Source organism: Dipodomys spectabilis, unplaced genomic scaffold (genome assembly GCF_019054845.1).
Source record: "Dipodomys spectabilis isolate Male_0828 unplaced genomic scaffold, ASM1905484v1 ptg000115l, whole genome shotgun sequence".
Taxonomy (NCBI): domain Eukaryota; kingdom Metazoa; phylum Chordata; class Mammalia; order Rodentia; family Heteromyidae; genus Dipodomys; species Dipodomys spectabilis.
In genome coordinates, this window is record NW_024870792.1 from 4190462 (window position 1) to 4212066 (window position 21605).

Below are 21605 nucleotides of genomic sequence, written 5' to 3' on the forward strand. Positions count from 1 at the left end.
ACTCTCTTCTTAATAAATACTATACAAAATAAAGTCTACTTTACTAGGTCTTGCTAGGGTTTTGATTTCTTCAGAATAATATATATCTTTACATTTTTTAACATGCTAGTAACAACTATCTGCCACAATCTTGATGTCCATTTCAGCAGTTTTAATTCTTTTTACATTCCACTGATAGATTTTCCTGAAGATTTTCTAATTTTACCTCTATTATATTTAAAAAAATCTGTGCTCTGTACTTCAATAGTATTTTACTTTTTCTATATTTTCTATATGGAGTCTTAGATGAGCAGTAAAATGAGAATTAGCTACATTGTAACATGCTAACTCATGTTTATTTTCATAGCAAAGGACTAAGGAAAAAAACTAAGTCATTACAAGTAAAGCTATAAGGGCAGTAATTACTACTATTAGTGGCTTAGAGGCAAGAAGTTCATGTTCAAACTATGCCTCAAACCTACCGGTGCCAACCCTCTTGACCTCTCTGAACCTCAGTTTCTCTATCATTATAATGAGAGGTTTGGCCTTAAGGATCACTAAAGTCCCTTCCATTATGATGCAGACATAAGGAGTGGAGATTGTATTTTGAAAGCAGAAGCCTGAATCCTGGCTGTTTCCTTTTAATTGCTATTTAACCTTGTATAATGGTCCTTTTGACAATGAGCCTCAGTTTTGTCATGGGGAGATCAAAAGATTGCCACAGCAATCTTATGAAAAAAAATGAATAATAAAGCAGTAGAAACAGTAGCTATCTACTCAAATATGAATTATTGTCATGTCTATTTTTCAAATGATCTTCAAATTAGAAAAAAAAAACAGTATCACTTCAGAATCTGTTGTGGATATATTTCATGTCTAATAGCAAAAAATGCCAAGATATATTAACTAAATAACAAACTATACATTTTTTTTTAAAAATCACAGTAGAAACAGAAGTAGTAAGTTTATTAAACTAGTATTTTAGAATCTTTGTATTTTGAATTGTTAGAGACTCTGAGAAGATAATTAACCTAGTATCTTCAATATTTTTAATTTTAAAATGATATGTAATTTAGTAAAAGACCTCATTATAGGCATAAATCCTTAGAAAAACAATCACCCAAGTTTTAAGAGATAATGCTGTAGCAATGCAAGTTTTAGACTGATGAGTGAATAGATGAACATATAAAAATGCAACCTATTAAATAGTATCTGATTTTGGAAACTCACTTGTCACTAAAAATAAGCAAACTGGAAAAACAATAGAAAAAGAAACTACACAGTAGCTTAGGAAAACTGGCAAATATACACATTTCACTTAGTATTAGAAGTAACTGAACTTCAAAGAAGTCTTCTACAAAAATGATTTTAAGTGAGCAAAGTCCCTTAGGTTGTTTGCCTTTGCTCTTCAGCGAACTCTTTTTCTGAAAAGCTACACTAAGTAAAATAAAAATATTCTGAAACCAGCTCCATTTCTTTGTTTCTGTAGTCACTAGAAAACAGCAGGTTGTGCCCGGCAACACTAATGTACCTTCTAGTCTCCAGCAGACAAAAACAGTATTTGAAAATCTTTCTCTGTTTTAGCTCTGTGTGGTCGAGAACAGAGGAACTCAAACACATAATGTCATCCTATTTGACTTAAAAGTATTTTTTTTTCATCAGCTCAACTGTTTTAATTGTGATCACATAATTTTAGAATGGCATGGTTGGAGTACGAACAGTGGACATAAAATTGAATTACCAAATGACACCAGTGGTAAAAATAAATATAATCTTTGGACATAGAGTTCAAAGAACCTTTACTATCTTTGGTACATTCAACTCAGAATGTGGTTATAATTAGAATTATTCCTTTGGACAGTAATGAGAAAATAATTTCAATGGGACCTAGGACAATACTGTGCCCATAACTTGAAGATAAAATACCTAATTTTTCAGTGTTCTGTGTATATTGCTTATTTACCTCATAAGAAAAACTACTATAGAGCCCGAATGAATGCAAAGTTCAGTAAGGAGCTGATATGCCAGCCCTATGTACTGAACTTTATTATATCTCAGCTACACAGAGTCTCTAACCTATTTGAGGTCTTCCTATGATATATTAAGTTCTTTGCCAGGTGGTGGGCACTTCCTCATAGATCATCTAAATACACTTCTACACTAAAGTCCTTCCTGAGGTCATTTACTGTCATTATTCATTAGTCAGATATACACAACAGAATAAATTCACTTCTATAATGAGACTTTTGTCTTCATTTTTGTATTTGCAATGATCAGTCATAAAAGTATCACCAGATAATTGGCATAAGTATATCAGCACTCACAAAGTTATTCAAAATTTATTAATATACTTTCTAACCAAGAAATATTAAAATATCAAGAGAAAAAAGATTAGAGATTTTAGAGGAAAACTCATACAACTTTTAAGTCTAGGAAAACATTAAATTCAATAAAAAGAGGAATGATATGTACAAAGGTAGGCAAGAAAGAAAAAAGTTACATTAGTAACTGAAGTAGGATGATCAGTTGTGCTGAAGAGTTCAATATTTTGAGACTATGTCTCAAATCACAGAGGAAAAGAAATATACATATATATGTATCAAACACTACATATACAATAAAATAAATATAAACATATTTAATTTAATATAAAATTGAAATTAGTATGTTGCATGAGTATTAGCATATTTAGCCTTAGAGGTATTTTTTTACATTTAGTGCTAATTGATACTTGGTAGTATTTCATTGTGCACAGAAGTAAAAATACTTCTGATTTAACAGAAAAAAAACTAATAAGTTACAACATAGTTGACTAATTCAATCTCCTTGTCTTGAATGATACAAAATGTCATAAAATGGGCTGATCAAATTTTTACATGATGAGGCACATCTAAAATAACAACATATTTAGCAATATATGTTAAACTAAAAATTTAAATGTGAGTTTGTAACAGTAAAATTCAAGAAAAAAATGAATACCAAGTAGGAATACAATTCAAGATATAAAGAGAAAGGTGGTAAACAATGTACTGTATAACCAGGGGTTTTAAACAAATTGTTCAGGGTTACAATATCATCTCCATTCTGTTAATTGTAAAACTTTAAACAAAATTCTAGGATCATTCTTTCTTTAAAATATTTTTATTATCTTTAAGAAGTTGTACGGGGAGGGGGGAAGATGGGAGGGCAGGGATGGTAAGGGAAACAAAGGAGGAGGAAACAATGCTTGATAAGAAATGTACTCATTACCTTGCTCATGTAATGGTAACCCCTCTGTATTTTCACAATAAAAAAAATATTATTTTTTTAAAAAAGAAAGTAGTATGCAGTTTTCTAAAGAAATGCAAAGTTGAAATATCATATGATTATTTCTCTCTGGGTAACTTCTTAATGTTAATATATCTGTAGTTCATTGTTATTCACATTATTCACAACAACAGCCAAGATAGAAATAGAAGTTGTGTTAAGTGTTCAACTACAGATTAATAAAGCAACTGTTGTGCATGCACAAATAAAAAAAAAAAGAAAGAAAAGAAAGCCAAGTGCCGGTGGCTCACGCCTATAATCCTAGCTACTCAGAAGGCTGAGATCTGAGGATCACAGTTCAAAGCCAGCCCGGGCAGAGAAGTCCATAAAACTCTTATCTCCAATAAACCACCAGAAAACCAGAAGTGACACTGCAGCTCAAGTGGTAGAGTGGTAGCCTTGAGCTGAAGAACTTAGGGACAGTGCTCAGGCCCAGAGTTCAAGCCCCACAACTGAAGTTGTACAATGGAGATGCCTTTCAACAAAGCAGTTTCTGAATACAGTACATCTCAATCAATATCACTCTTCAACATTTTCTCCTATATCTCCCATCCCACTCCCTCCCTCACTTTTCTTATTTTTTATGATATGTAATGAACTTTTGGCACTTAGCAAAGCAGTATATTTACAAAATGAATCTTGATCTGTGCCATCCCTTTTACATTTACCCCTTCCTTTGTTTTTCTTATGTTTTTAAGTGTGTAGTATTTATAATAGGTTTTTTACCACATTCTTGCTCCTTCTCTCTTTCATTTTTCTACTTCTCATCCCCATGGCCCCACCTACACTTTTGCAAGTACCCATTTCCAATTATTTTGTTGGGCTTTGATGTAGACTTTCTAAAGAATTATGTTATTTAAGCTCTCCATAGGGTCTATTATATTTCAGTTAATTCATTTACAACTGCTTGCATACTACCAAGTGTGTATTTACTTACAGGTTTGTAGGCACAAATTAGGGAAATCATGCAAGCTTTGTTTCTCTGGGTCTTGCTTCACTAAATATAATTTTTCCAAGTCTTTCCAATGTTTCATGAATGGTACACTATCATCCTTGCTGATGGATGAGTATAACTCCATTTTGTATACATATTACATTTTCTTGATTCATTTGTCCACTCAGCATCATCTGGGCTGATTCCATATCTTGGCTATGGTAATTAATGCAATAACCATGGTTGTTATGGTGGCTTTAGTGTATTCTTGTTTGTACTCTTTTGGATAAATGCCCAGGAGTAGAATTGCTGGGTCTTAAGGTAGTTATTCTTCAGATAAGGGCCTAATATTCAAAATATACTTAGAGCTAAAAAAATTACAACCTCAAAAACAAACCATCAAAAGACCAACCATTCAGTTAACAAATGAGCTAATGACTTAAAGAGAAGTCTTTCAGAAGAACTGAAAATAGCCAATAGATACATGAAGAATATCCAACATCTCTGGCCCTAAAAAATGCAAATCAAAACAACATTGAGATTCCACCTAACCATAGTTAGAATTTCCATTATCGAGAAAAGCAAATAATTAACAATAACAAATGCTATTGAGGATGTAGCCAAAAGGCAGCTCTGTTGCACTGTTAGTAGAAATGAAGGTTAAAAAGCAGATGGAAGGTCCTCAAAAATCTAAACATAAAACTATTTTAGGATTATTCTTGATATCAGTTCCTCTGTTTCAAGATCTTTATCATGGAGTATTCTGTGAGAATTAGTAAAACCATTAAATCAGTTATTTACTTAGCTGTTAATTTTTATTTAGGTTAATACCTTATTTATCATCCCAACAAAATTTTTGAGTGCCATCTATGGTGTTATAAACTATATTGTAGATGCTCAAGATAAAAGAAATACATATCATACCTATTTTGAAAACAATACTAATGATAAATAGAAATGAATATTATTTTATCTTGATCAAATGTAAAGGAATATCTTACACTGATTAATTTACCCAAATATTATGATACATTTAAATATATTTTTCTAAAAAATTATATTGTACTCATAGGTAATAAATAAGAATATGAATTGCCTTGGATATTGTTTTATTAGTAAATTCAATTTACTAATCTATTAGAATAATTTAATAAATGTGCAAAGAATATTGTTACAATATTGTTAGAAATAATGACCACTTTATTATAATTTTGTAAGCTGAATTATGCATCTATCATCTGCTCTTATTATTGTATATACATGTAATTGTACTTCATTAATTCATTAGCTCATATTAAGTACTAATTTAGTATGAAGAACCACATTAGATATTAAAGAAAATATAGATATTTTACAAGATATTTCCCTCTAACTGTGTATTTTAAATTTTAATTGGGTGTAAGTACTTTTGTACTTGAACTTCAAAATGCATTGAAGCTGAAATTATTTGACTTTTTAACTTCCCTTGCATTTATTTTGACAGTGTATAATTTAGGAGAAGAATGATGTTTTGAGGTGGTTAAAATACTGGCCACTCATATATGATGGCTTCCCCATATTTTCTTCCCAGTCTTCTGGTTGCATGTGTTCTCAGTTTCAGAATATTATCACTGATCTCATAGACTATTTTATTTCATTTTCTCCCTCAAATTTTTAGGTAGAATTCCCAGTCATTCTCTAGCTAAGGGCTTCAAAATCCTTCAAATTCCTGTAAAAGAACTTACTTACCTCTCACTATTTTTTTTTTATTTAGCACAAATTTCTCAGTAGCCTAGAATCATCTTTGGCCGTAGATCTTGCTTGAATAATTGCCATAACTCTATTGGGCCATCCTGTTACCCATCTCTCCCATTTCAAACCATCATACCTAAACTTCAGCTCAGTGGAGATGACCTCTCTTGATAAAAAGCATTTCCTAAGTGAAAGTAAATGATTCTTCATTGATTAGCAAGTTTAAACAAGATTCCAGATCATGTAGGAGGATTCTCTTCATAAGTTCCAACTACAAGAAATACTTTCACTATATTAATAATCAACACAAAGAATAAATTTGAACATTTTGTTTTTATAGTCTCAAACTCTTATCCTTTGATCACAATATGTATTCTTAATCTAAGAAAATCTCATTAAGGCATATATCATTTGAATCTTGTTCTATAAATTTACTCTCTTCTACCCACTTGTGTGTGTATTTTCTCTTGACTTCAATTTACATAAACACTGGTATATTATTGATCTTACTCTAATGTGAAATAATAACATTTTTCTCCTCTCTAAGCACCTATAACCCTCTTCCTTTGTTTTTGAAGCTCTTGTTTTAACTCTGGGTAATTTCCATTTTCTTTCAATCTCTCTTATGCTAACTAAACTGGATTCTCTTTTAATTTTAATTATAAGATTTTATTCAAATAACAGTTTATTTTATATATTAAAATAATAAACTGGCTGGATTAGAAGCTATTTGGACTTCTGGTTCATGTATGTGATTTCAATGAAACAGTCACAGTACTCCTTGACCTAGAAAAGTTTTCATGTGTAGATTTGAATCATCTACTTAAAGAATCACCTCTTGAATAATCTCTACTAATTTGTCTACCTTTACATAGACTTACATCTTTAGACTTAAAAATAATCGAGTCATATTCAACATGAATTCACAGGCACTTTCCAAAAAATACATTGACCACTATTTTAGGAACTATAGAATTATATTCATGGACTGTATCTTAAGAACACCAATATTTTTATATCTGCAGCTTGGCTAACTCTATATAGACTGTCTCTCACAGAGTTAGCTAGATCCTAGAGATTGTCAAATCCAAACTCTAGAGACTAGGGGTTTCTTAAAACAAAAGTTGAGTTAGTACCACCTCTAAACTAACAATATGTAAGGGTCATATCCCAGTGTATGTTCCTGCAACTATCACCTACATAGGTCTAGGTAGTGGGTGGGCTGGACTACAGTACTTTTTCATAAACGTTGGAAAAAGAGGTACTGTAAACTCTACTGACTATAGGTAAGAGAGTTAAGAGACTAGGAGTTAGGAAATCTTTGAAATAGGAAGGCAATCAGTAAGAAGTCCTTTTTCCCCCCTAAATTAGTTGGATAAACAGCCCTAAATATAGGGTTTGTGCTCGTGTTGCTTGGTTGTGATGGGATTTATATCCAAGCTTCAACAAAGAAGTTTTTTTTGCACCTGTTGATTTGTTCACTTCCTTATCTTTTCCTAAATTGTCCCTCTGGCCTTTGCCATTAAATTGCAAACATCTGTAAATTTTTGTTCATCAGGAAACAACTTGCTTATCTGCAAATGTTTCAAATACAAATTAACCTATTCAAAGGGGCTGGGAAGGTGGCTCAGTGGTAGAGCGCTTGCCTTGCATGCCTGAGGCCCTGGGTTCGATTCCTCAGCACCACATAAGCAAAAAGAAAAAAGCCAGAAGTGGCGCTGTGGCTCAAGTGCTAGGGCACTAGCCTTGAGCTGAAGAGCTGAGGGATAGTGCTCAGGCCCAGAGTTCAGGCCCCACAACCGGACCAAAAAACAAACAAACAAACAAATTAACCTATTCAGCATTATTCTCTAAACACTGGCTGGGTCACTATGTACCTGCCCTTGCCAACCCAGGTCCCGGTCCCAAACAATGAAGAACAACTTCTATGCTTCTGAGCCTGCTGAAATGCATAGCCAACGCTAAGTTTCCCTAACCTCTTCTTTTCTTCTTTCCTATAAGAAAACACCACAAAAGTTGTTCTCAAAGTTGTTCCAATTCCTTCTAAATGGTGATTGAACTTAATGTTTTCCTGTGTGATTTTTATCAGTAATGGTACACCTCTTTCTTTCTTTTGGAACTCTTGAGTACAAAAGTGTATTTTGATCTAATGTCTCTACTGTACCTTAGTGGGTTTTTTTTTGATAATTTACTATTTTAAATCAATAAATCTGTAACATTTATACTAATTCTAGTGAATGACTATAATCTCATGGTTATCCCATAAATTGATAGTCATTCTCAAAAGCTTACCCTTCCTCTGGCTTAAAGTTAAGACCTTGAGTGACATTTATTTATCTTTTGCTTTCTGACATTTTCCTTTATACCCTCTGGTATTTTTTCAATTAAAAGGGGTTAACTGGGAGCAAACACTATCCTTGTCTTCTGGGAGCTTATTAGAAAGAGAGACTATCAAGCTAAGGATCAAAAATAACATTTTAACAAGAGGCCAAGATGATTCCTATGCATATTAAATTTAGGATTGTAATACCTTTATACTAATATTTTCAAGTAGGATGACCTGAGGTTCTAAAGCTACACTGAACTTCAAAAGTTGCATGCTTTTCTTCTCCAGTTCTACATGTATCTATTACTATTAGGTGAATCTTCATATCATCTTCTTTTCATTCTTTTGCAGTTTTCATTTGATTGCAAGATTAATCCTTAGATGAACCCTAGGTTCCCCTGACTTACATATATTTCCTTTAGAAGACCCAAGAAATAATTTTTCCTATTCATGTTCTAAATTTTAAGGCTTATTTTTCCTATGATATTTTGTTATTGTACTTTGGAATAATTTATTTAATAAGCATTGTGATGTTTCAAGCATAAAATTTATCAATTTTATTATTTACTGCTGCAAAAAACAAATTTATTCATACATGTAAAATTTTTGTTAATTTGCTATAAAAATTTGTCATTCAGTGAGCAAACGAGTTCAATCAAAATAAAGGTCTGTCTGTTCTCTGGTTAAATTGCAGACTTGTACTGATATCAAAAAAATGTCTTGCATTTTTGCATTCAAATAAGTATAACTAGAAATCCAATCTAAGAGGAGAGGAAGATATTATTTCTGATTTAAAACTGAAGAAAAGTCAGATAAACTCTTAAATGCATTCTCACTAAACACAGAATGCATTTGGGTAAATGTCCTGTTAAAACTAGAGGCTATGAATATATATCCTGAAGTTGAGTGTTCACAGGTACTTTTCCTCTCAAAATGTTACTCAGAGCATAACTTCACAGATTGATGATGGTCATTAATGTGTATCTGCATTTGCCTAACAGGTTGTTGATTACATAGAAATTATAAATGAAAAGGTTTCAGGGAAAGGGATAAAGCTTATTCTGGAAAGCTTTTTTCCACAATTAAAACATCAGAAGCAAAACAAAACATTAAATTACTTCCTGCCTGAGAATTTCTACCTACAAGCTTAAAATATCCCTGATTTTTTTTGGGGGGGGTCTGGTCGTGGGGCCTGAACTCTGGGCTTGAGCGTTGTCCCTCAGCTCTTCAGCTCAAGGCTTGCTCTCTACCACTTGAGCCACAGCGCCACTTCTGGCTTTTTTTTTCTTTTTGCTTATGTGGTGTTGAGGAATCGAATCCAGGGCCTCAGGCATGCAAGGCAAGCGCTCTACCACTGAGCCACTTTCCCAGCCCCAAAGTATCCCTGATTTTTTAAAGCTTTCTTCTTGGTTTAGAAGGAATTATATAAAACTCTATGCCTTACAAACTTATCTCCAATAAGCTTTTACTGATCTGCTGATGAATCCAAAGTTCTACTTGTGTCAATTGCAGTCTAGTTGTGATAGTATAATGGCTTTAGGTATAATAATATGAGAAAAGTTCTTTTTTCAAAGTGTTTTCTACTAATTTCTATTTATCAAAAGTTATCTAAACTTCCTAAATGCCACAGGTTTTGAACAAAAATGGCAGAGTTGAATACTTGCTGCCAAGAACTTTGCTTCAGAAAACAAAAAATACTTTCTGTCCCTTTATAGAAAGCATTAATGAGGCATCCATACCTGAAATTTGAAATAAATATTCACTATGCATGCACAACTTTATTTATTTGCTTGTTTGGTATCATTAGTTTTACAAAGAGAATTTCAATTCAACATGTCACTTTCTATGTACAATGCATCTTGATCAAAAGCACTTCTTTCACCATTCAACACCCTCTCTCCCAACCCTACACATTCTGTCAATTGTTCTAGTTTTATTTTCACATATATGCATTGAATAAGGTGATTGCATTTGCCTATTCCTCTTCTCTTCATTCACTTAGCTGCTCCCCTTCACTCTCCAACCCCAAATATCTAGCTCCACTTTCCTTGTATGTTCCTTCTATGTTTCTTGTAAGTTGTTCAAAAACTTATAGCATTGAAATTCTCCCCTGCATTTATCATACAAGAAAATATGAGCCTCTGTTCAGTCTAGGCCTGACTTACTTCACCTGGTGTAATATGCAGAAATGAATCAAAATATATACACATATTCATATATATGTTTGTATATATAGACACATACATTTACAGTTTTTAATTTAAACTAATTAAAATGGAAGCAAATTAAAATTCACTTTATCAATTATGTGTCTTTCAAGTGATCAAAATCCCCAAGTAGCTGCTTTGGCTAGTGACTGGTTTAAGCCTTTCAATTCTTAATTTCCCCAGGAAACCACATCAGCTACTTGCCAGTATTGTCAGAAGACAAGGAAAGGAAACCAGAGGTCAGTTAAACCCACACAACATCCTTGTCCTGTTAGAAAGAAATTAAAGTGCTTACCTCATCATAGAACTCCGTGGTTGGTTCTATCCAGTAAGAAAACAATCTTGTCAGGGAAGAGGGGATTAAAAGCATCTTCTATTCCTGAGAAATTTTAATATGTATTTTATACTTAATGTACAGAAAACTTCAGTACAACTTTGAAGGTTTAAATTAATTAGATATTTTCTGTTTTAATAAGAGATTAAAAACTCTACAACTGGCACTTCTGCTTGCTCATGAATTTAGATAATAAACTTAAAGTCATTGTGAAATGCATATCCCACTATTTTGCTTTTTAATTGGTTTATTTTTCTGTCAGCAAGAAGTGAAGGAAAGTTTACCTGTTTTAATTAAGTGGTCATGCAAGCAAGTACAGGAATGATGATCATCAGATATGAATGCATTTAAAATAAAACGTGATACCTTGCAAATTGAATTTAAAAATAAAAATAGTGGCAAAATATTCTATCTAACTGATCTACTCAATTTTTGTCTATGTAAGATTAGCCTTAAAAAGATAATCATACAAAATGGATAATGCTTACATTCACTTCTGTATATTCAGAACCTATACTAGGAGAAAAAATAACTGCAAAGGGTAGGACTATATTGTTCTTTGATTTCCTAAACAATTTTATCACTAAACTTACAGCAAAGTTTTCTAATAAAAGAGAAAATAGAATCAAAGTACTACAAACTGTGTGGGTTCAATCAACAAAAATGTATACCCAGTATTGTGGAGTCAAAAAGAATATAGTCGAGCTAGAGTCAGGACTGTGTTCCACATGAGATTCTTTGAGATTCTTTCCTTTTCGTCACTTAGTCTGTTTTGTAGCTATCTAATGATGTCCTTAAGTAGTGATGAGATCTTTTCTACTCTTTCTCGCAAGTTCCTCTACTTAGTGGGTCTGAATTCATTGCACCTCTTTGTAGCGATGGTCATGTGAAGGGGTAATAGCTCATTTGTAAAATACATGATTGGCTTATACAAGCTACAGGAATGAACACATATGACACCCCAAAAGGGAAAACAATATCCAGTGGCTACATTTAGGGCACATATAGACTATCCAGGCCAAGCTCTTCTCAAGAATCTAAGAACATTTTGTGGTTGGTCATAGAAATTAATTTTCACAGGTTTGACTGATAAATATGTGTCTGCCTTACTGGCTAACCTTCAACCTATGACCAGCTACTGATTTTTTTACATTATATTACTATATACTTTCTGAAATCTTTGAGCAAATCTGTATTTTATATTTAGAGTTCTGTCTTCTAACTAACTTTTCACCTCTGTGTCATTTTATTGACTAACTTTTTTTCTCTCCTATGTTCTAACTATTAGAGGTACAGAATTTTCTAAGTAGCATGTAGGATGCTATGGGGTTGAGACTCATTTACTGCTTTCCTACACACATAGTAACTACCTTTGTTCATGTAGATAGCATAAACTGCTTTTAGAAAAGTTTATTTTTTTTCAAGTTTTGTTATTTGTATTATCATTTTGTCATAAGACCTAATTTTTATTTTCTATAGAATGGATTTAGAATGGCTTTAACTTTAGGGCCAATTTAATCTTTTCTTTACATTTCAGATAACTGGGTTTATAATAAATGTCCTAGATTATCTGTCCTCTTGATGGTTAGGTTTAGCTTTTTTTTTTTTTTTTTGGTTGATCGTGGGGCTTCAACTCTGGGCCTAGCTGCTGTCCTTGTGCTCTTCAGCTCAAGGCTAGCGCTCTACCACTTGAGCCACTGCGCCACTTCTGGTTTTCTGAGTGGTTTATTGGAGATAAGAGTCTTATGGAATTTCCTGCCTGGGCTGGCTTTGAACCGTGATCTTCAGATCTCAGCCTTCTGAGTAGCTAGGATTACAGGCATGAGCCACTAGCGCCCGCTTCAGGTTTAGCTTCTGAAAGAAGGCTCTGAGAATTTTTTTTGCATGGCATATAGGTAACTGGACATTGTTTTTCGAGGTATGGTGATCCATCTTGTACTTTTGTAGTCAGCCTATCATTCAGGAAAATTCTAACTAGGTTCTGTCTGGGAATACTTTAAATTTTTTTCTTCTTACATTGCAGTTATGGAAAGGTCTCTGAATTCCATCTCTAGTTTCTCATGAGGACAAACCATTTGTGCACAGTGTGAAGACTTTCACCATGCTAAACTCACCAGTAGTAAGAGAGTGGGAGGAAGTTCATGGCTTTTCTTGTTAGCTTTCTCCCATTTATTATACGTCTACATTCTTTATTATCACGTACCCAAAGTACTTTATATTTCTTGTCTACATTTTTAGTTTCATATAGAAAAATATAGGTAAGTAGATTCTGGTCAAAAACATTATAGATTTGAAAATAATATTGGTTTTATGCCATATATAATTGACCAAAAAAGTTATTCTTTAAAATAAAGTATTAGGTATCAACAAATTAGACTTTTAACAATCACAATTCTTTTTTGTTGTTGTTGTTGTTATTTTTTAATTTTTATTTATTTTTTATTGTGAAAATACTGTACAGAGGGGTTACAATTACATGGGCAAGATAATGAGTATATTTCTTATCAAGCATTTTAGCCTCCTCCTTTGTTTCCCCTTCCTATCCCTTCCCATCCTCTCCCCTGCCACCCCACCAAAGATGTAAAGTTCGTTTTCAGCATAACGACTTGTACTTCTCATTGCTGCAATGGGTCCACCTGTATCCTTATTCAAACGACTTGTTTTTCCCCTTCCCCTCCACAAATTATACCGACATCAAATACAGTGAAAGCAGGGGTTATACTGTGGGGGATGGACATACAAAGCAACAAAGAAATAATCTTATAAATATGTTAGAAACAATCGCATGAAAGAAAAAAAACCTTTGAATACATATCTTAGGGTTCATTTCCCTAACATCACATTATCTGACCTTTTCTGCTTGACTCAGACATATACTAGATATTGCAAATAAGGGAAACCATGGGACCTATGTTTCTTTGGGCCTGGCTTACTTCACTTAATATAATTTTTTCCAAGTTTTTCCATTTCCTAACAAATGGGGCAATGTCATTCTTTCTGATGGAGGCATAGAATTCCATTGTGTATATATACCACATTTTGTTGATCCATTCATCTACTGAGGGGCATCTGGGTTGGTTCCATATCTTAGCTATAGTAAATAATGCTGCAATAAACTTGTTCAATCACTTTGGAAAGTAGTATAGAGGTTTCTCAAAAGACTCCACATAGAGCTCCCCTATGACCCAGCAATCCCACTTTTGGGCATTTACCCAAATGTTTACAAACAAGACCACACTAAAGCTACCAGTACCACTATGTTTAACAATCACAATTCTTTTCATCCCTAAATTCTATTTTAAATTATGTTTTCAAAATGGGATTATAAATGAAATGGGCTGGGAAGGTGGCTCAGTGGTAGAGCACTTGCCTTGCATGCATGAGTCCCTGGGTTCAATTCCTCAGCACTACATAAGCAGAAAAAAAGCCTGAAGTGCCGCTGTGGCTCGAGTGGTAGAGTGCTAGCCTCGAGCTGAAGAGCTGAGGAACAGTGCCCAAGCCCAGAGTTCAGGCCCCACGACCAACAACAACAACAAAAAAAGATGAAAATTAGGAACTTGAAAGAACCTTCTTTCATCTCTTCATTTCTCCCTACCTCCTATTTTTTCCTTCCTTCCTTATTTCCTTCCTTCCTCTGTTCCTCCCTCCCTCCCTTCCTTCTTTTCTTTCTTCCTGGTTTTTTCTTCATTCTAGTACTTCACTAATGCTAAGTAAGTCCTCTGCCACTAACATTGCATCATAGCCCATTGTTAAAGTGGAAGCGTCTAATCCTCATTGCTTGTTTCTTTTATATGGTTGCACTATTGAAGAATCTAATTCTATAGTAAGTATAAGTCTCAGAGGTCCAGGCTACTCTTTGTTAAGTCATTTCGAGTAAAATATGTCCTTCAAACAGGATAATCTCCCACCTAATTCAGTTTGCCTGATTTTTTGAAGATTATGAAATGAACTCCTGCTGAGCTTTGGATGCAAAGCTTTGAAAATGGCAAAATGCAGCCACAAGAACTTTTAAGTTTCTAGATATGCTTTCTGGTCACATTTAGTCTGAATAATATTTCTGGGAGGGAAAAAATGCAATAACAGAAATGAGACAGATATAATGTATTTATTATTGATATGACATTCACAGGGACACAATGAGTTACATAGAAATCAGAAACAGTGTACTACTTTAAATATATTTGGGTAATCTGTCATTGAAGAAATTCAAACTTGTATCAATTTTAAGAAATCCTTAAAACAAATTCAAAGCAGTCCTAATGTAAAGAGTATATGCAAGTGGCTGCCATATTTTCTATGGCTAAATAATATTCCTTAACATGTACGCATACACAGTTTTGCATCTATATGTACAATATATCCATGTAATACATATTCAAATATTAATACAAAAATTATCTATACATGTATGTGAGGAAGTGTAATTTACTTTAGCTCTCTATCTGAGCTACTCAGGAAATAAAGGTCAGGAGGAACACTATTGGAAGTCAGCTCAGAAAAAATGTTAGGGGCACTCCACCTATAGTGTCTCATATCTATATTTGTACTACATGAGAGGTTTACACAGGATTATTTTAGAACAAGGCATAAGAGTGAGACTCTATTAAAAAACATCTGAAGCAAATTGGCTGATGCAAGGCTCATGTGGTAGTATGCTTAGCAATTACAAGACTAACACCCTCCCTACAACTTTAGTTGCCATCTTTAGATATAAGTCCTGTTATATTCTGTTTTCTATTTTATTAATTTTCTGATCATGAACCAATCACAGGCAATGCTCCACCCTTTGAAACATTTTATGCAAGAAATAACTAATAGAAATTTCTCATATTCTTCCTAGTATTGCTATAATACAGTCTTATGCTTCTGAATAAATATAAACACACTTAAATTTTGTTTAAATTTTAACACCATATGTACTCAATTCAATATAATGAAAGCTTCAAATAAAATTCAATTGGGAGCATTCATTCTTTTGGTAGATTAATTATGATCATTGGCATTGATTTAAGTCACAGATTTTGAATTAAACATAGAAATACATATATATAACCATATATATCATATATATATATACCATACCTATATATATATACATATATATTACCAATTTATCGCTAGGCATTACAATTATAGTTAAAACATTAACAACCACATCATTTTTTTCATTTTTATAGCAGCAAATGTAAATATATCCTTTAGATGTGATTAGCCAGTCCAAAACAGAAAACTTTATATATAATACCATGCTTCTATGATTTTTACAATGCAACTATCTATGAAAATGTGGAAGTATTGTCGAGCACTTGCTGAACTGAAGAGCTGAGGGACAGCACACAGGCCCAGAATTCAAGACAGCATAAAAAAAAATAAAGTTTTTTTTTAAAAAATGTAGAAATATTTTGCTTTTGGACATCTTATATTTCTGTATTTTAAAATTATGCATAATTTTATTGTTGTTCTTTATTCATAGAGTCAAAGTAAGGTTTTTTTTGTTAAAGAACATAATAAGTTTGCTCTAGCTTGGATATGAAATATCTGAAGAGACTTAAGCATTAAAGTCATTCCCAAGATTTGTATTATTAAGAGGCGGTAAAAATCATGAGATATGACCTATCCTAGCTACTGGAAATATCATACAGATAGTGGGAGTCTTACTACCCTCCTTTATCTTTCTGGTTACCATGAAAAGTAGCTAGCTCTACTACATTCTCCCAATCATGATATTCAGCCTAAGTCCAGAAAATAACAGAGCTATATTACCAGGGACTGACACCTCGGAACATATTAGTCACAATAACTTTTTAACTGATAATTTATTATCTCAGAAAATTTTCACAATAATAAAATGCTTTCACAATGTGATCATAGTATTCGTGTACTTAGCTTCACATCTGTTCATTTTGCAAATCCTTCCCATGAATGTGAATTTAGGCTCTTTCAACATGGTCAATATATAGCACCACTTATTTATCATTTATGTGCACAACAGGATTGCAGTGTTTACAAATGGCTGAGTAGTTCCATGGGAGAATTGTTGAATTGTTAAGAAAAAGGAGAATTAAAAACAAGCAATGTGGTGAATAATGAAAAGTATGACCTCTATTAGCATTTCTTATTTTGCACTTCAACACTCCCAATTTGCAAATCTAAATATGAATGAAACTGAAATCATTTATCACTTTGACTTGGAGATGACCTCAGATCCTTTTGGGTTAATGCTTGAAGCTTGCCTTTTTGCCATTTTTTTTTAAGATCAATTAATGTAAGCATCAGAACTGTGGTTAGAATATTTTTGAATTATTAAATTGATTTTAGCTTATTCTGCCTGGTGCATTTGTAGCTTATTAGAAAAGCAAAAGGTTGTTATAGGAAAGACTTGCAGATCTATGCACTTTGAAGACTTCCATAATAATTTAGCACTCAATATCAATTAATCTCATTTTGCTGTTGATGTCAAATTTCCTGTTATTTTAAATGTATTTTGAATTGTAGAGGAATCAGTATTGTGTAGAGAAATAAGACTTTCCGGTAAGGGTTATGCCACAGAAGATGTCTTGCATTGACTTAATCACCCTTGTTAATCTAAACATGCCAACATAATAAAGAAAAAACATCTGATAACAGGTGTTTGTTGAGACTTTTGCATAGTAATTATTTACTGCTTAAACTAAAAAATACTTTAATATTTCATTTAGCTTTTATCCCAACCAATAAGAAACTCCTAATATAGAGAGTTGATTGAACCTTAAAACTGAGGAGTTGGTATTTAGTTCTATAAATCTACTTTAATCTGAGTATAAGCCCCTTGAACAACCCCTGACCTCCCAAAATATTAGAGTAAATCCAATTTAAGCAATCATCATGGATTTATTTTATTCTTGGGATTAAGTACATATAAAGAAAAAATCATTCTTTATATTTACTTAGCTAGTCTTCCTCACTTGAGTCATATTTAAAAAATATTTCACACTTCAGATATACAAAAATATGACAAAGATAGAATATGAGTCCTCAAAAGAAAGTTGGGTAACTCACAATAATTTTCTCTCTTTATTCACAGTTCACAAATATGTGTTTCATACACTACACCTAATAATTTGGTAACAGTATTTTAATATTAAGTCATTAGCTTCAATCTGATTTAAAATTTTTTTTTATTGTTAAGATACTGTACAGAGGAATAACCGTTACATGAATAGGGTAATGATATTTTCTAAGAAGCATTGTTACCCCCTCCTTTGCTTTTCCCCTACTATCTCTTCCCTCTCCACTTACCAAAATCCTCCCTCACTTCCCCTAAAGTTGTAAAGTTTGTTTTCAACATAGTGTCTTGTACATCTCATTGTTACAATGGGTCAACCTGTATCTGTGTTTCAGCCTTTTATTATTTCCCTTCCCCTTCACAAATTAGAAAAATGTATATTCAAGATGCAAGGCACCAGAATCAGAATACAGTGCCAACACAGGTTAAACAATAGGTGGAAGAACATACAAAAGAAACAAAAAATCACATGGTACATTAAAAATACAGCAACAAAGAAAAAAACATCTTATGTCTTGGAGTTCATTTCACTTAGCATCATCTTATATGGTCATATGTACATAGCTTTTGACCTTTTCTGTTTGTCTGATAAGATTATCCTAGACATATAATAGTTATTGCAAATAAGGGAAACAATGGGACCAATATTTCTTTTGGTCTGGTACTTCACTTAATATAATTTTTACAAGTCCTTCCATTTCCTTAAAAATGGGACAATGTCATTCATTCTAAGGAAGCATAAAATTCACATACACACACAAACATATGTATAATATATATCTTGGCTATGATGCATAAGGTGTGATACATATAGTTGTGCTGGTAGCTTCAGTATGGCCTTGTTTGTGATCTTTTGGTAAATACCCAAAACTGGGATTGCTGGATCATAGGGGAGCTCTATGTGGAGTCTTTTGAGAAACCTCCTTATTGCTTTGCAAATTTATTGAACAAGTTTACACTCCTACCAACAATGTAGTAGGGTTCCCTTTTGGCCACATCCCCTCCAGCATCTGTTGTTATTAGATTCTTGATTATAGCCATTCTAACTGGGGTAAGGTGGAATCTCAATGTTGTTTTGATTTGCATTTCTTTTATGGCCAGAGAAGTTTCTTCATGTGTCTATTGGGCATTCTTATTTCCTCTTCAGAGAAGTCTGTCTTTACATCTCTAGCCCAGTTACTAATAAAGCAATTGTTTCTTTGAGGATTTGTTGTTGAGGTTTTTATCTTTTTGCCTTCTAAGTATATTTTAGATATGAGGCCCTTGTCTGTTGCATAGTTAGTGAAGATCTTCTCCCAATCTGTGAGCTTTCTATTGATCTTGCTAGCTATGTTCTTTGTCATTCAGAAGCTCTGCAGTTTCATGCAATCCCATTTGTCCAACCTTTCTTTGATTTGTTGTGTTTCTGGATCTTTATTAAGAAAATTTTGACCTGTGCCAAGGAGTCTTAGAGTCTCTTAGTCCTTACTGTAATGTTTTCAGGTTGTCTGCTTTGATTTCATGGTCTTTGATCCATTGGGAATTGATTCTGGTACAGGGTGATAGATAAAGATCTAGCTTTAGTTTTCTATAGGTGTTTAACTAATTTTGCCAGCACCACTTATGGAAGAGGCTGTCTTTCCTCCATTCTAATTTTTTAGCGCCCATATCAAAAAGTAGGTGGGTATAGGTCTGCAGGTTCATTTCTGGGTCTTCAGTTCTATTCCATTGGTCTTCAAGTCTGTTCTTGTGCCAGTACCAAGTTGTTTTGATTACTATGGCTTTGTAGTAGAGTTTGAAATTTGGCATTGATATTCCTCCAGCACTGTTCTTTCTGCTAAGGATTGTTTTTGCTATTCGGGGTCTTTTATTGTTCCATATGAATTTTCAGATTGTTTCTTCTATTTCATTGAAGAATGAGTTTGGGGTATTGATGGGTATTGCATTGAATTTGTAGATAGCCTGTGGCAGTATTGCCATTTTCATGGTGTTATTCTTTCCAATCCATGGGGTTTTTTTCCACTTCTTCAGTTCTGCTTTAATTTCTTTTTTTCAGGTTTTTAAAGTTTTCATCATTTCCCTAGTTAAGTACTAGGTATTTTATTTTTTGTGGGGCTGTTACAAAAGGAGTTGCTTTCCTGATTTCAGGTACACTCTTCTCATTATTGACAAACAGAAAAGAAATTGATTTTTGAGAGTCAATTTTATACCCTACTATTTTGCCAAAGTTTCAGATCAGCTCGAGTAAATTGGGAGTGGAGTCCATGGGGTTCTTTAAGTACAAGATCATGTCATCTGCAAAGAGGGGGAGTTTTACTTCATCTTTTCGTATTTGGATCCCTTTTATGTTTGCATCTTGTCTATTGCTCTAGCTAGGCTTTCTAATACTAAATTGAAGAGGAGTGGAGAAAGCAGACATCCTTGTCTTTTTCTTGAATTTATAGGAAATGGCTTTATCTTTTTACCATTAAGTATAATGCTGGCTGTAGGTTTGTCATACAAAGCCTTTATTATATTGAGGAATGTTCCATGGATTCTTAGTTTCTCCAGAACTTTCATCATAAGGGGGTGATGGATCTTGTCAAATGTTTTTTCCTGCATCTATTGAAATAATCGTGTGGTTCTTATCCTTACTCTTGTAAATGTGTTGAATTATATTACCTTATTGGCTTATATTAAATTTGCTTTACATCCCTGAAATGAATCTTGTTTTACCATAGTGTATGATATTTTGATGAGTTCTTGAAGTCGATTGGCCAAAATTTGGTTGAGAGGTATTGCATGTTTATCAAAGAAATAGGTCTATAGTTCTCTTTCTTTGATGAGGCAGGGGCCTGGTTTTGGGATAAGGGTTATGATGACTTCATAGAAAGACTTCAGTAGTTACCTTTCACTTTCAATTTCATTGAAGAGTTGGAGGAGTATTGATGTGAATTCTGCTTTTGAAGACCTTGTAGAATTCAGCTGTAAAGCCATCTAGTCCTGGGCCTTGTGTGTTAGGACTTTTATTGCTGTTTCTCTTTTGATGCTTGATATAGGTCTGGTTATTTGGTTTAAATCATCTTGATTTAGTGTGGGATATCAATATTTTCTAGAAATTAGTTGATTTCTTCCAGATTCTCAAACTTATTAGCATAAAGTTTTGAGAAGTATTCCCTTATAATGTTCTGAATCTTGGTTGTGTCTGTGCTGTTGTTTCCATTCTAATCTCTGAGTTTATTTATTTGGGTGTGTTCTCTTCTTTTACTGATAAGATTTGCTAAGGTCTGTCAATTTTCTTAATTTTTTGAAGAATCAACTCTTTATTTTGTTGTTGTTGTTTTTTTTTTTTTTTTAGTCTTTCTGTGTTTTTTTTTTTTTTGGACTAATTCATTTAATTGTGATTTTAGTATTAATTATTTCTTTCTATCTACTGGATTGGGGTTTGGCTTGTTGCTCATTTTCAAGGAGGTTCAGATGCCTCATTAAATTGTTGGTTTCAGATCTCCCAAATTTGTTGACATAGGAACTTTGAGCTATAAACTTGCCTCTAAGTACTGCCTTTGCTGTGGCCCAGAGGATCCGGTAATTTGTGTGTTCATTTTTGTTAAATATTATATACATTTGAATTTCCTTTCTAATCTCTTCAGTGACCCATTGGTGGTTCAACAGTGTGTTGTTCAGCCTCCACGTGTTACAAGATTTTCTTTGACTTTTGTTGTTGAATTCTAATTTTATTCCCTTGGGGTCTGAGAGAATGCAAGGCATAATTTCAATGTTTCTGA